At 39.2% G+C, this 12,456-nt stretch overlaps 1 protein-coding gene across 2 annotated transcripts in view; it reads left to right on the plus strand.

Annotated features, from left to right (window-relative positions):
* Window positions 1-1,001: 1,001 nt before the first annotated feature.
* ESR2 (estrogen receptor 2) overlaps window positions 1,002-12,456 on the plus strand; it is a 133,599-nt gene continuing 122,144 nt past the window's right edge. For both annotated transcript variants that reach the window (XM_079912186.1, XM_079912187.1), the window contains exons 1-5: window positions 1,002-2,869; window positions 4,699-5,648; window positions 6,170-6,212; window positions 10,711-10,787; window positions 11,394-11,481. The gene's annotated coding sequence lies outside the window, so the exon portion shown is untranslated. The remainder of the gene's footprint in view (window positions 2,870-4,698; window positions 5,649-6,169; window positions 6,213-10,710; window positions 10,788-11,393; window positions 11,482-12,456) is intronic.

Raw genomic sequence — 12,456 nt, forward strand, 5'->3', positions numbered from 1 at the left:
TTTTATTTCAAAGCTCTCAAAGTGTATGAATTGATAAAATTACTTTGGAAAAGTTTGGCAGTGTTATCAGTTTCCTGCTGCTGTAACAAATTATCACAAACTTTGTGGCTGAAACAAATATTTATTATCCTGCATTTCTGGAGGTCTCAGAGCTAAGTTCCTTCTGGGGAGGGGAGAATCCATTTCCTTGTCTTTTCCATCTTCTAGAAGATGCCCACTTTCTTGGCGCATTGCCTCCTTCTTCCACCTTCAAAGCCAGGGTCATGAAGTCTGCCCAGTCTTTTTCGTATGACTATTTCTTTTATTCTCCTCCTCCTGCCTCCCTCCTCTTTTAAGGATCGTTGTGATTACATTAGGCCCACTTGGACAATCCAGAATAATCTCCATATTTTAAGGTCAGCTGATTAGCAACCTTAATTCTCTTTTGCCATGTAGCCCAATATACTCACAGGTTCCGGAGAGTAGGACAAGCACACTTTTAGGGAGCCATTATTCTAGAAACCTCCCACAGTTTGTATCTAAAATTGAACACAGGCATGCCTTATGAACCAGCAGCTCCACTCCTACATATATAGGTAACAGAAATATGTATGTATATTCTACAAAAAGACATTTACAAAATTATTCATGGCAGCATTGTTCATAATTGCCCCAAACTGGAAACTAGCCAAATGACCAAAAGTAAACATGACAACCAGATCCACTAGTTTAAGCATTTAGATCTCCTTCAGGTGTGGGACAGGGAGAGGTCAACTGGAATGCTTAATTTTCTAAGGGGCCATACAAGAAACTGACCCTAGGTCCAAGACTGGGGAGACGACATATGGAGGACAGCAAGAGTTTGAGGAGAAATGGTAAATTTATGGAGCTCCATTTAGCATGTGTTCCACTCAGCACGGTGGAAAATAGCAATGGCGTGCAAGAAGACTTTAGTTCTTGTTGAACATCTGTCTCTAACCTGCCATGTAACCCTTGATCAAGTCCTGGGCTGAACTCGAATTTTCTTAGAGGAAATAAGGTTTGGGTTTCTGAGTTCGACTCTAGATTCCAGGCATCCCCAACTATCCTGGCAGAAACATCTTCGCGTCAGATTAATGCGGCTTGCTGCCACACAAGTACAGGAGCCAGCAGGCAGCCACCAGGTACTTTCTTGCCCGGCGACTCTTTCCTCAGGGGCAAGGCGCCTGTGTGCAGGTCTGACAAGGTGGGAACAACCCCTCCTCCCCAGTCTACCAGACTCGGAACTTCCAACTACAGAAGTCTCCTTCCGCGAAACAAAGGCTATTAGGGACCCTTCCCTACCCTGAACCTTTGCCTGCGCTCCAACACACCCTAGCGACAAGTGCGGCTGCAGAGGCGAACTCCACCTTCCTGTGCAGCACTCCTACTCAAGCTTCCACTGAGGACTTAGCCAAACTGGAGGAGCCACTCCCTCCAAGGACGCGCGGAACCACCCGTTCCTCTTCCTTACAGCCGTTCGCAAGTTTGCGCCTGCGCTCCGCTAAACCAGGTTGCGCCTGCGCAGCCCACTGAGGCGGGAACGTGGGTAACCCTTGGCTGTAGGGCGAGTGCCGTGTGACACTGCGGACGGATGAGGGCGAAGGAGATGCGGAGGAACTGGTGGTGACTGGCTGACGGAAATGATTGGCTGGTGGAAAAAGCCGTTCCAGATCTCGCCTTCGTGTGGGCGGGGAACCAGCTGAAGAGGGAATCAGCCCTTCGGTGGCGGGGCAGGGGGCGGAGCCGAGGGGCGGTCTCGCGGGAGACCGTTTTGGCGGGCGCGGGCGGCGGGCGCGGGCGGCGGGCGCGGGGCCTGTGCTGGAGCGTTCTGGCCCGTGTCCCGCGTGGGGAGCTTGACGGGCGTCGGGCTGGCCGGCAGTGGGTAGAGCTGCAGAGTGTGGGGCGGCGTCCGGCGTTGTTGCTCCCCGGCTCCGTCAGACTGGTGTCAGGGCCCCCACCCCGAAACTGAATCGGAGCGACTGGGTGATGCCCCTGACAGTTTTGAAAGCCTTCTCAGGCGAATCTGATGCTCGGCCAAGGTTGAAGCCCAGCCCGCATGGTTCCCTCAGCGTCCGGGGTAACCCCAGGTTGGCCAGTGCGGGGAGGGTCGTCAGCTTTGCGAGTCTAGGCTTTGTCCGATCCCCCACTCACATCTGGGGTTAGATGCCAAGTGACCAACGAGGGCGGACACTCCTCGTAGACGTCCACTCTGGAGAAGTGAGATTGGGCGTTTGCTTGGGGAGCGGGACTGCAGGACTGGGGAGCAATCTTCTGGTCCTGCAAGTTGAGTCCGTTGAGTGCTGTCTGTGCTCGAGGAACTTGGCTGGTTCTTAGACACTCAGCTTACAGTTATCCCGATGCAGTTCTCTAATTTATCTGTTACTCAAGTAGCACTAAATATCTGGGTTTCTTTTACAGACCATTTCTTAGGATGGTGTAAGTCAATGGCAGAGCTCATCTATTGAACTTTATTCATTTTCCGTTTTGGGGTTTTGGTAGATGGCTTTTACCTTATTCTTAAATTCTGATGATATCTTACGGGAGCCACATATATGGAATTAGAGAATCTCTAATTTCTTATTAACAGTTTTCTTGAGATGTAATTTACATACCATGAAATTAACCTGTTTTGAGTATACAATTCAATGATTTTTAACATATTTAAAGAGCTCTGCAACCATCACCATAATGGAATTAGGCGATTTTTTTTTTTTCCTGATAATTGCCTTTACAAGTCTCAAAAGTTTGTCTAGGTGGGCATTTTGGAAATACAACCTAAGAGCCTCTGAAAATCTACGCTCAAGTCGTGTTATACCTGAGCAGGTGAAATTAAGAGAAGAATTGAAGCAAATGTTCCTAGAAGTTGCAGGTAGTGAAACTTTTGTGTATTGTCCAAGTAGATAGTGACCATTCCAAATGTCTTTGTTTTCTGAAGAATATGGCATAAACCCCATTTTACAGATGAAAAAAGACTTTGAAGGATAAGTTGCTTAAAGCTCCATATTAGTGCCTAGGCTAGGCCCGAACCTTGGATGCTTTATCTGCCTTTGCCACCTCATCGGCCTGGTTTCCAATTATATTATCTATGTATGACCTGTACAATTCATTCATTTATTGAACAAATAATTATATAGAGTGGCCACTATGCCAACAACAACCAAAAACACTGCTCTAAGTGCTGGAGATACCATAGAGAACCAGCTAAGTTTCTACCTTCAGCTAATATTCTGATGAGGAGACAATGATCCACTGAAAAAATATATACTCTAATTTTACATATTGAGACATGCTTTTGTTGTTGTTGTTTTGGCCACACCATGCGTCTTGCAGGATCTTAGTTCCCGGACCAGGGATTGAACCTGGGCCCTCTGCAGTGGAAATGCGAATCCCTAACCACCGGCCTGCCAGGGAATTCCCAAGACATGCTATTTAAAAAAAAAATAGGTAAATTAAGAGTGTAGGGAATGGTGATGGGAGGCAGGATCTGATTTGAGCAGAAATCTGAAAGAAGAGAGGAAGTTGGGGCATAAGAAAAAGAAACCAAGGATTTGGCTTGAGCAACTGAAAAGATGGAGTTGCCATTTACTGAGTTGAAATATATTAGGTGACACTGTGGAAGGACCAGGTTTTAGGGTTAAGATGATAAATCCAGCTTTAGATATATTTAGATGCCTCTTAGTCATCCAAGTGGAGATGTGGTATTTAAATCCATGAGATTGGATGTGATCTGACCAAGGGAATGGGTGTAGGTAGAGAGAGGACTGAGAACTGATCCCTATGACACTTCAATGTCTAGAATTCAAGGAGATGAGGAAGAACCAGGAAGGAAGATCGAAAAGACGAGTCCATTGTGTTAGGAGGAAAACAGGTGAGGATTCAGCCTTAGAAGACAAGTGAAGAAAGTGTTTTGTAGAAGAAAGGGTAATTAACTATGTCACATGTTACATATTTATCAAATAAAATGAAGACCAAGAATGGCCCATTTGTAAGAGATAAGTAAAATCTTTTGATGTACATGTTCACACTAGCAGTAACTACAGAAACTTTCTTCCATTTTGAGGAGGTGTACATTTTTACAACCTTTTTGAAGGGCAGTTTGATATTATCTAAAATTTAAATATGTGTTTACTTTGACCAAATAATTTCACTTCTAGGAGTTCATCCTACAGAAATATTTATACATGTACACAAAGATATATGTATAAAGGTGTTTATCACAGCATTATTTACAATTGTAAAAAAAAAAAAGGATACAGATTTCCATCAAGATGGATGTAGTTTTAAAGGAAATATTGAAATGTATAGATATGAAAGATAGCTGCTATAGACTGAATTTTTTTATTTTTATTTTTATTGGAGTATAGTTGATTTACAATGTTGTGTTAGTTCCAGGTGTACAGCAAAGTGAATCAGCTGTACGTATACATATATCCACTCTTATTTAGATTCTTTTCCCATATAGGCCATTACAGAGTATTGAGTAGAGTTTCCTGTGCTATACAGTAGGTTCTTATTAGTTATCTATTTTATATATAGTAGTATGTATATTAGACTGAATTTTGTCTGCCCCAAGTTCATATATTGAAGCCCTAACTAACCCTCGATGTGATGTTATTTGAAGGTGAACCTTTGGGAGATAATTAGGTTTAGATGATGTCATGAGAGTGGGGCCCTATGTTGGGATTATTGTTCTTACAGGAAGAAGAAAAGAGATCTGAGTGAAGACACTGCAAGCAAAGAAGTGGGGGCTTACTAGGAACTGAATTGACTGGTACCTTGATCTTGGACTTCCCAGTCTCCAGAACTGTGAGAAATAAATGTTTGTTGTTTAAGTCATCCAATCTATGGTATTTTGTTAGCAGCCCTCACCTTGTTAGATGATAAAGTCAGGTTTTCTAATAGAATGTATAGTATGATCTGTTATCTTAATATATCCATAGGAGGCCTGTCTAATCACACTATCAAGAGTTACCTCCTCATTTCCCTTCCCTGATCACGGTTACATTATTCTTTTCTATCTGCAGCACTTATGACTATCTAAAAGTATTTTATTAATTTTTATACTTATTTAGTGTCCTTCTTGTCATAGGAGGTAAGTTCTATAAGGTTTTTGCCTCTGTCTCTTTTCTTTGTATCCCCAGTGCAGGAGTATATAATTTTTAAATACATTGTTTTACGTGAAAAACCCAAACAGACAGTATTCCTGTAGTGGTTTTAAAATGAGACCATAAATTCTTTGATACTCTTTCCTTCAAAGCGTGGTGGCTAATTCCCCTCCTTTTGAGTGTGGGCTGGATTTAGTAACTAGCTTCTAATGAGTAGAATATGGCAGCAGTGGAGGCATGTCTGTAGGTCATAAAAGGCATCATGACTTCCTCCTTGCTCCCTCTCTTGGATCATTCATTCTGGTAAACCAGCTGCCCTATCCTGAGGACATATCAAACAGTGCTTTGGAGAGGCCCTTGTGGCAAGAAACTGAGGCGTGCTCCCAATAGCCAGGGAAGAACTGAAACATCCTGCCAACAGTCATGTGAATGAGCTACCTTAGAAGCATTTTTTTCCAGCCCCAGTCATACCTTCAGATGTTTGCATCTCCACGTGACAACTTGACAGCAATGTCACAGGAGACCCTGAACCAGATCACTCAAGTAAGCCACTCTCAAAATCTTGTTAGATAATACATTTTTGTTGTTTTAAGGCACTGTGTTTTGGGGGTAGTATCGTTATCACCAATAACTAATAACAATTTTTGGTAAATATTATATTCTATTGTTTTAGTTAATACTTATTAGTTCCGTTCCTGAGAAAGTCAATTTCTCCCTGCCTTAGTTTTATCATATATAAAAGAAAATATAAATAGTTGGACAGTCCTTCTCTATCATCACATTAGAATTATCTGGGCAGCTTTTACAATATATATGCCTAGTCTCCATCCTAGATCAGTTAAGATCAATCAGAACTCATGGTAGGGCCCAGGCATACGTATTTTTTAAACTCCTCTTTGAGATTCTAATATGTCATCTGGGTTGAGAACTTCTAGGTGATCTCTGAGCTTTCTCCTATTGATTCTGTTATGACTAATACATAATTGGGATATACTTTCACTGCTGTAAGAGCATTTCCCTGGAATTAGAGTCCCAATTTTTGAGATATCTAATCTTTGTTTTAGGAATAGACAATGGAATTATTATTTATGCTTCTTCCCTGAAGGGGTAAGTATGTATTGAAGAACAAAAATTTGGGCTATTTTAAGAATTTCACAGAAGAATTACCCAAAATTTGATTTTCACATTTTGGAATTTTTGCTTTTGGTGAAGCATTTTCTTTTTCTTTCTTTCTTTCTTTTTTTTTTTAACATCTTTATTGTAGTATAATTGCTTTACAATGTTGTGTTAGTTTCTGCTGTATAACAAAGTGAATCAACTATACGTATACATATATCCCCATATCCCCTCCCTCTTGCGTCTCCCTCCCACCCTCCCTATCCCACCCCTCTAAGTGGTCACAAAGCACCAAGCTGATCTCCCTGTGCTATGCGGCTGCTTCCCACTAGCTATCTACCTTACGTTTGGTAGTGTATATATGTCAGTGCCACTCTCTCGCTTCATCCCAGCTTACCCTTCCCCCTCCATGTGTCCTCAAATCCATTCTCTACGCCTGCATGGTGAAGCATTTTCTTAATGCTTTCTAGTGCTTGATGAAATCCCCTTTGTGTTTTCATTTTATTAATCAGGAAAGTAAAGAGTTACACTACTGTTTTTCCATTTTTACTTCAGGGTGCCAAATAATTTTCATTTTACTTTTATAAAGTTTGTTTGGGAGAAGAGTACTATCATCATCTATAAGAATGACAAGCTGATTGTAAAATTCATATGCAAATGCAAAGGACCTAGAATAGCCAAACACTGTTGAAATTCTTTGAAAAAGAGTAGCAAAGTTGAAGGGTTAACACCATCTGATTTCAAGATTTATTTAAAAAAAAGATTTATTTAAAGCTACAGTAATCAGTACAGTGTGATATTAGTGTAAAGATAAATAAAAAGATAAATGGGATGAATAGAAAGTTCAGAGAGAACCACACATATATGGACATCTGTTGTGTTGTTATTTTAAATAAAGATAGAGGGACAATTTAGTGATGAAAGGGGAGTCTTTTTCAACAAATGATTCTGAAACAATTGGATCCATATGCCAAAAAGAAAAAAAAGAAAGAGAGAGCAAGGAAAAACTTTGATTCATGTCTTGTGCCATATACAAAAATGAACTAAAAATGAATCATAGACCTAAATATAAGAGCTAATATTGGGGGCATACAATTATATCTGAATCCAGGTATGGGTTCAGATATAATTGACATTCATGTTTGCAAGAGTGAATGGAGGAGAGCTGGTGTATTAGTTCCTATTGCTGCTCTAACAGATAACCACAGGGACTTCCCTGGTGGTCCAGTGTGTAGGACTCCACACTCCCAAAGCAGGGGCCCTGGGTTTGATTCCTGGTTGGGGAACTAGATCCCGCATGCATGCCGCAACTAAGAGTTCGCATACTGCAGCTAAAAGTCCACATGGCGCAACTAAGAAACCTGTGTGCCGCAACTAAGACACCTGCTTGCCACAACTAAGAGTCCACATGCCACAACTAAGAGATGCCGCATGAGACAACGAAGCTCCCATGTGCCGCAACTAAGACCCGGCAAAGCCTAAATAAATAAATAAATAAATTGCCACAAACCCAGTGCTTAAAACAACACACATGTATTATTTTACAGTTATGTAGGTTAGAAGTCCTACACAGGTCCAGCAAACTAAAATCAAGGTGGTGGCAGAGGTGCATTCCTTCTGGAGGTTCTAGGGGATAATGTGTTTGCCTTTTCCAGCTTCTACATGATGCCATGGTATCTTCTTGTCCTTTCATATTCACATAGGGCCTGGTTTCTTTTTACTCTGACTTTTCTCTTTCTTTTCACTCTGGAATGGTCTCTTCACTCTGCCTTTTCTCTTTCAACCAAATGTACCCTGTGTCAGTAGACTAAAAGAATTCAAAGAATTTTCAAATGTCAATTAAAATAATAAAAAGAAACATATCCTTGTATATATATAATATTAAATATGCTCTTTCTCATCAAACTTTCCTCCATGTATCTATTTCCTAACCTGTATTACTGGCATTCTGCTGCAAGGAAGAGCTTTCTCCTTTCTGAATTCAACTTTAGAAATTGTCTCTTGACTTCCACCTATGGTGGAAGATTTAGATAACTGGCACTAGTTCTTCATTGCCTTTCTCTCATCTTCACAGTAGAATTATATTATTTTTAGTTCTTCCATAGGTTATCTTTGTGATTTAAATTAATATACTGACACTTTCTCTTGTTGTTTCAACTCTTTATGATACCTCTTGATCTTTAATTTAGTAAAGTGAAGATTTTTGTTGACCTTGCTCTTTCCTTTCATTCTCTTTCCCTGTTCTATTTCCTGACTTCTCTCACTTAAACTTTTACTTTTACACCATTGAGGTTGTTATTTACATGATGTCTTGTAACCATTATTAAATCACTGTGAGATTATCTAGTTTCCCATCAATTTTTCACTTAATGGCTTTAGAGCTCATTGATGAGCCTTACCTGAATTAATTATTTCACTAGGAATGACAAAATATTGATATTTTAAAATATAGTATTTTTGCTATACAGTACGTCCTTATTATCTATTTTATATAGTAGTAGTATATGAATATAGTAGTGTGTATATAGTAGTGTGTATATGTATATAGTAGTGTGTATATGTAGTAGTGTGTATATGTCAATCCCAGTCTCCCAATTTATCCCTCACCCCCACCTTACCACCTTGTAACCAGAAGTTTGTAATGACCTATATGGGGAAAGAATCTAAAAAACGAGTTGATATATGTGTATGTATAATTGACTCACTTTGCTGTGCAGCAGAAACTAACACAACACTGTAAATCAACTATACTCCAATAAAAATTTTAAAAAAATTATAGTATTTGTTCTGCATTTATTAGCTGCCTGTTATTAGACTCTGTTATTCTAACCATCCTAATTGTTGTAAAGTACAGCTTCAATGTTTTTACTCATGCTTTTAATACTTTCCCATTGACTCAGAAATTAAATTCCAATGCTTCTGTGTTATATTTAGGCCTTTTCTATTATATTTTCCACCCTTATTTATCTCCCTTACTCCTCTAGATACTATGATCCTGGAAAGAGTTCTTGTGCTCCTCAAAATTTCCCCCCTTCCCCTTGCTTCTCCATCTTTGTTCCTGCTTTTCCCTCTACCTAGATTACACTCACTCCTGTGGAAATTTTTTTTTTTTTTTTTTTGCGGTACACGGGCCTCTTACCACTGTGGCCTCTCCTGTTGCGGAGCACAGGCTCCGGACGCGCAGGTCCAGCGGCCATGGCTCACGGACTCAGCCGCTCTGCGGCACGTGGGATCTGCCCGGACCAAGGCACGAACCCGTGTCCCCTGCATCAGCAGGCGGACTCTCAACCACTGCGCCACCAGGGAAGCCCTCCTGTGGAAATTTTATCCAAAGTCTTTACAGTGGCCTCAGACTGGCCTACAAGGTCTTATCACAGTAGAGTTCCTATCTCCTTGGACCTTATTCCCCTCTGCTTTCTCTCTCTCTCGTTCTAGTTGCACTGGTCCTCAGACACCATTCTCACTTCCACATCAAGCCTTCGCATTCACTCTTCCTACTTCCTATAGCTCTCCCTCCTGATATCTGCAGAGCTCACTCTGTCATCAGCTCTTTCATGTATTTGCTCAAATATCACCTTCTTGGTGAGGCCTTCCCTGACCACTCACTTTGAAATTGCAACACCTCCCTCACCCTTCCTACACTGTCCCCCTTCCCTATTTTATCTTTCTCCATAGTACTTATCTCTGTCGAATATATATAAGTTATTGGTTTAACTTATTTTCTCTTCCACCCTTACTCCCTGCTGGGTATAAGTTCTTTGAGGACAGAGATTTTTATCTATTTTGTTCACTGCTGAATACTTACCATGTTTGAAATTTAGCAGAATTCAATAAATAGGTCTAAAATACTTAAATTTATGGAATGAATGAATGAATGACCAAACTTGCAATGTGGTGAATTTTTTGGTTGTTGAATGAATGAATCCACTTCTCAAGAACCATCTCAAATACCATCTCTTTTTGGAAATTTATTTTTGTTCCTTGGGTCATCTCTATTCCAGATGATCTCTTTATTCTCCAGTTCACATAGAAAATGTTTATACTTTGTTGTGGCACTTATATTTTGTCTTATTATTGTACTTATTAACATAGTGAGTAGATACTATCTAATTTATTTCTGTCCTCAGGAATATGTAGCACTACGTTATGTATACAGAGCACACCAAATAAATATATGTGAAATTAAAATACAAGTATAATGATAAATTCTTTTGCTTTGTTCGTTTTTATTCTTTGGACATTTCCTCTCATACCCTGTTCTTGCTTTAGAGGACTTTTATTCCCCTCTCACTTATTCACTTAATACAGACCTGAAAAACCCTTTTGCTTCCTTGGCACACTTTTGCTAAGCTACTGACATTCATCAAACTCTGGTTCAGAGCATTATGTCAGGATTTAGAAGTCTTAGTCAGGATTAGTATTCTAATCCTCAACTCTATCATGAACTGTGATTGTGATCCTAAAGTTGTATTTTTTTTTTCATCTGTAGCACAGAAATACAAAATCTTAGAAGTGGACGCAATATTAAAGTTCATATACCAAGTTTTCAGTCAACATTCTTTACAGGTATTTATCTGTGTCTATTTCAATATTTCCAGTGACAAGGACTTACTGCCCACCCCCTCCAAAAGCCATTACATTTTCAGACAGCCCTAATTTTAAGAAAATTCTTATTTTTTTAAGCTAAAACCTACTGTCTTCTAACTTTCATCTTTTTGATCTCCTTTAAAATTTTCCTTCTCTATACTCAGTTACTGAATTCTAGAAATGATTTCCCAGTACCATCATTTCAACCCCTGTTACCATTCTCATTTGATGACTCATAAGTCTTTTTTTCTATGTGGGGTTTTCTGTCCTAAGGTTTCATACTATGACTGTATTTATATTTCAAAAGGAGGGAAATAGATGTCTTCATATTAAATTCGAAATGGGAGTTTAACATGTATGTCAGTATATTTAGGATAAAGATGAAGCTATCCTGGCCAAGAACTTTGAAAGATACAACATTTTTCACTTTGAAGGACCAAAAGACAGGCAGAAAATTTGGGATAAATGTTGAAAAGATTTGATCCATAAGGAAAAACAGACACACCTCTGTGTTCATTCCACTGGAAAACTAAAACTGTGATCCCACTATCAGAAATTCCTTAGTCAGTTGTTTACTCTTCCCAGCAACAGTGTTGTCCCCATACCAGCCATGGAGGAAGCTGTGAAAGAGAGGATTCAGGAAATTGGTGCAAATGAGCCATCTTGGAAGTCTGTAAGTATATTGACAGATAGATGAGTTACTCTTTCAAATTTGTTTCTTTTTAAAAATCTAGATTTTGATATTAGCCAATTTGGTAAACTCTGTGGTTCTGAATATTAATTTTGATTTTGTCACTATAAACATAACTGATAACTATAAGGAAGTGTTTTTTTCTTTTGCTATAGAGAAAGGAAGATCTTCATAGGAAATTCAGATGCTCACTCAGCAAATAGAGCAGCTGCCCATCTTTATGAATAAAATGTTTATGAATCATCCCAGGCTGAAAAAAGTATAGGGAACAATAAAGACCCTTGATATATCTGAATGGAAAAATTGCTTTCCATGAGTTTTTTTCAAGAAAGATTTGCCTTAGATTAAAAAAAGACTTTCCTGAATGATAGATGTTAATTTGGGCAAAGAAAATGATCATATATTATTGTAATATTCCTAACTTTAATTTTGTTTATTGTAGAAAACTGATAAAACTGTTTATATTTCACCTATGATTGAAAAAGTGAAGAAAAACAGTTATAAATCCTTAAAGTGATGCTTCTATCTTTACCAAAAAGCCTTCCCTTTTTCATATCTTGTACTTTTTCATTCTGTACATATTTGGTATTTGTTGTGAGAGCATTTATATATAATTGTTAATGTACTTATAGGAAGACTCTAGCAAAAGGAACTCAAAAGAATGACTCTCTAATAGTGGAAGTTCAGGCACTGTTGTACCTAGATATGGTGGGTATTGGGTGGGGGGGGTCTTTGATGATATCCCTTAATAATGACCATGTAGATCATTGTTTTTCTACTTTTTCTTTCCTTGCATCTGTAAAGACAAGGTCATTGTTCAAACAGGATAGGAAGTAGGATGTACTATCATTTGTTTTTAGGAGATTGTGATACTGTTTCACTACCTCCTTAGAAAACCACATGTCTTACCCAGACCTATGTTATACTGTTTTGACAATTGCTATGCAGTGGCATTTC

The sequence above is a fragment of the Stenella coeruleoalba genome, assembly GCF_951394435.1.
Source record: "Stenella coeruleoalba genome assembly, chromosome: 2".
Classification (NCBI taxonomy): Eukaryota; Metazoa; Chordata; class Mammalia; order Artiodactyla; family Delphinidae; genus Stenella; species Stenella coeruleoalba.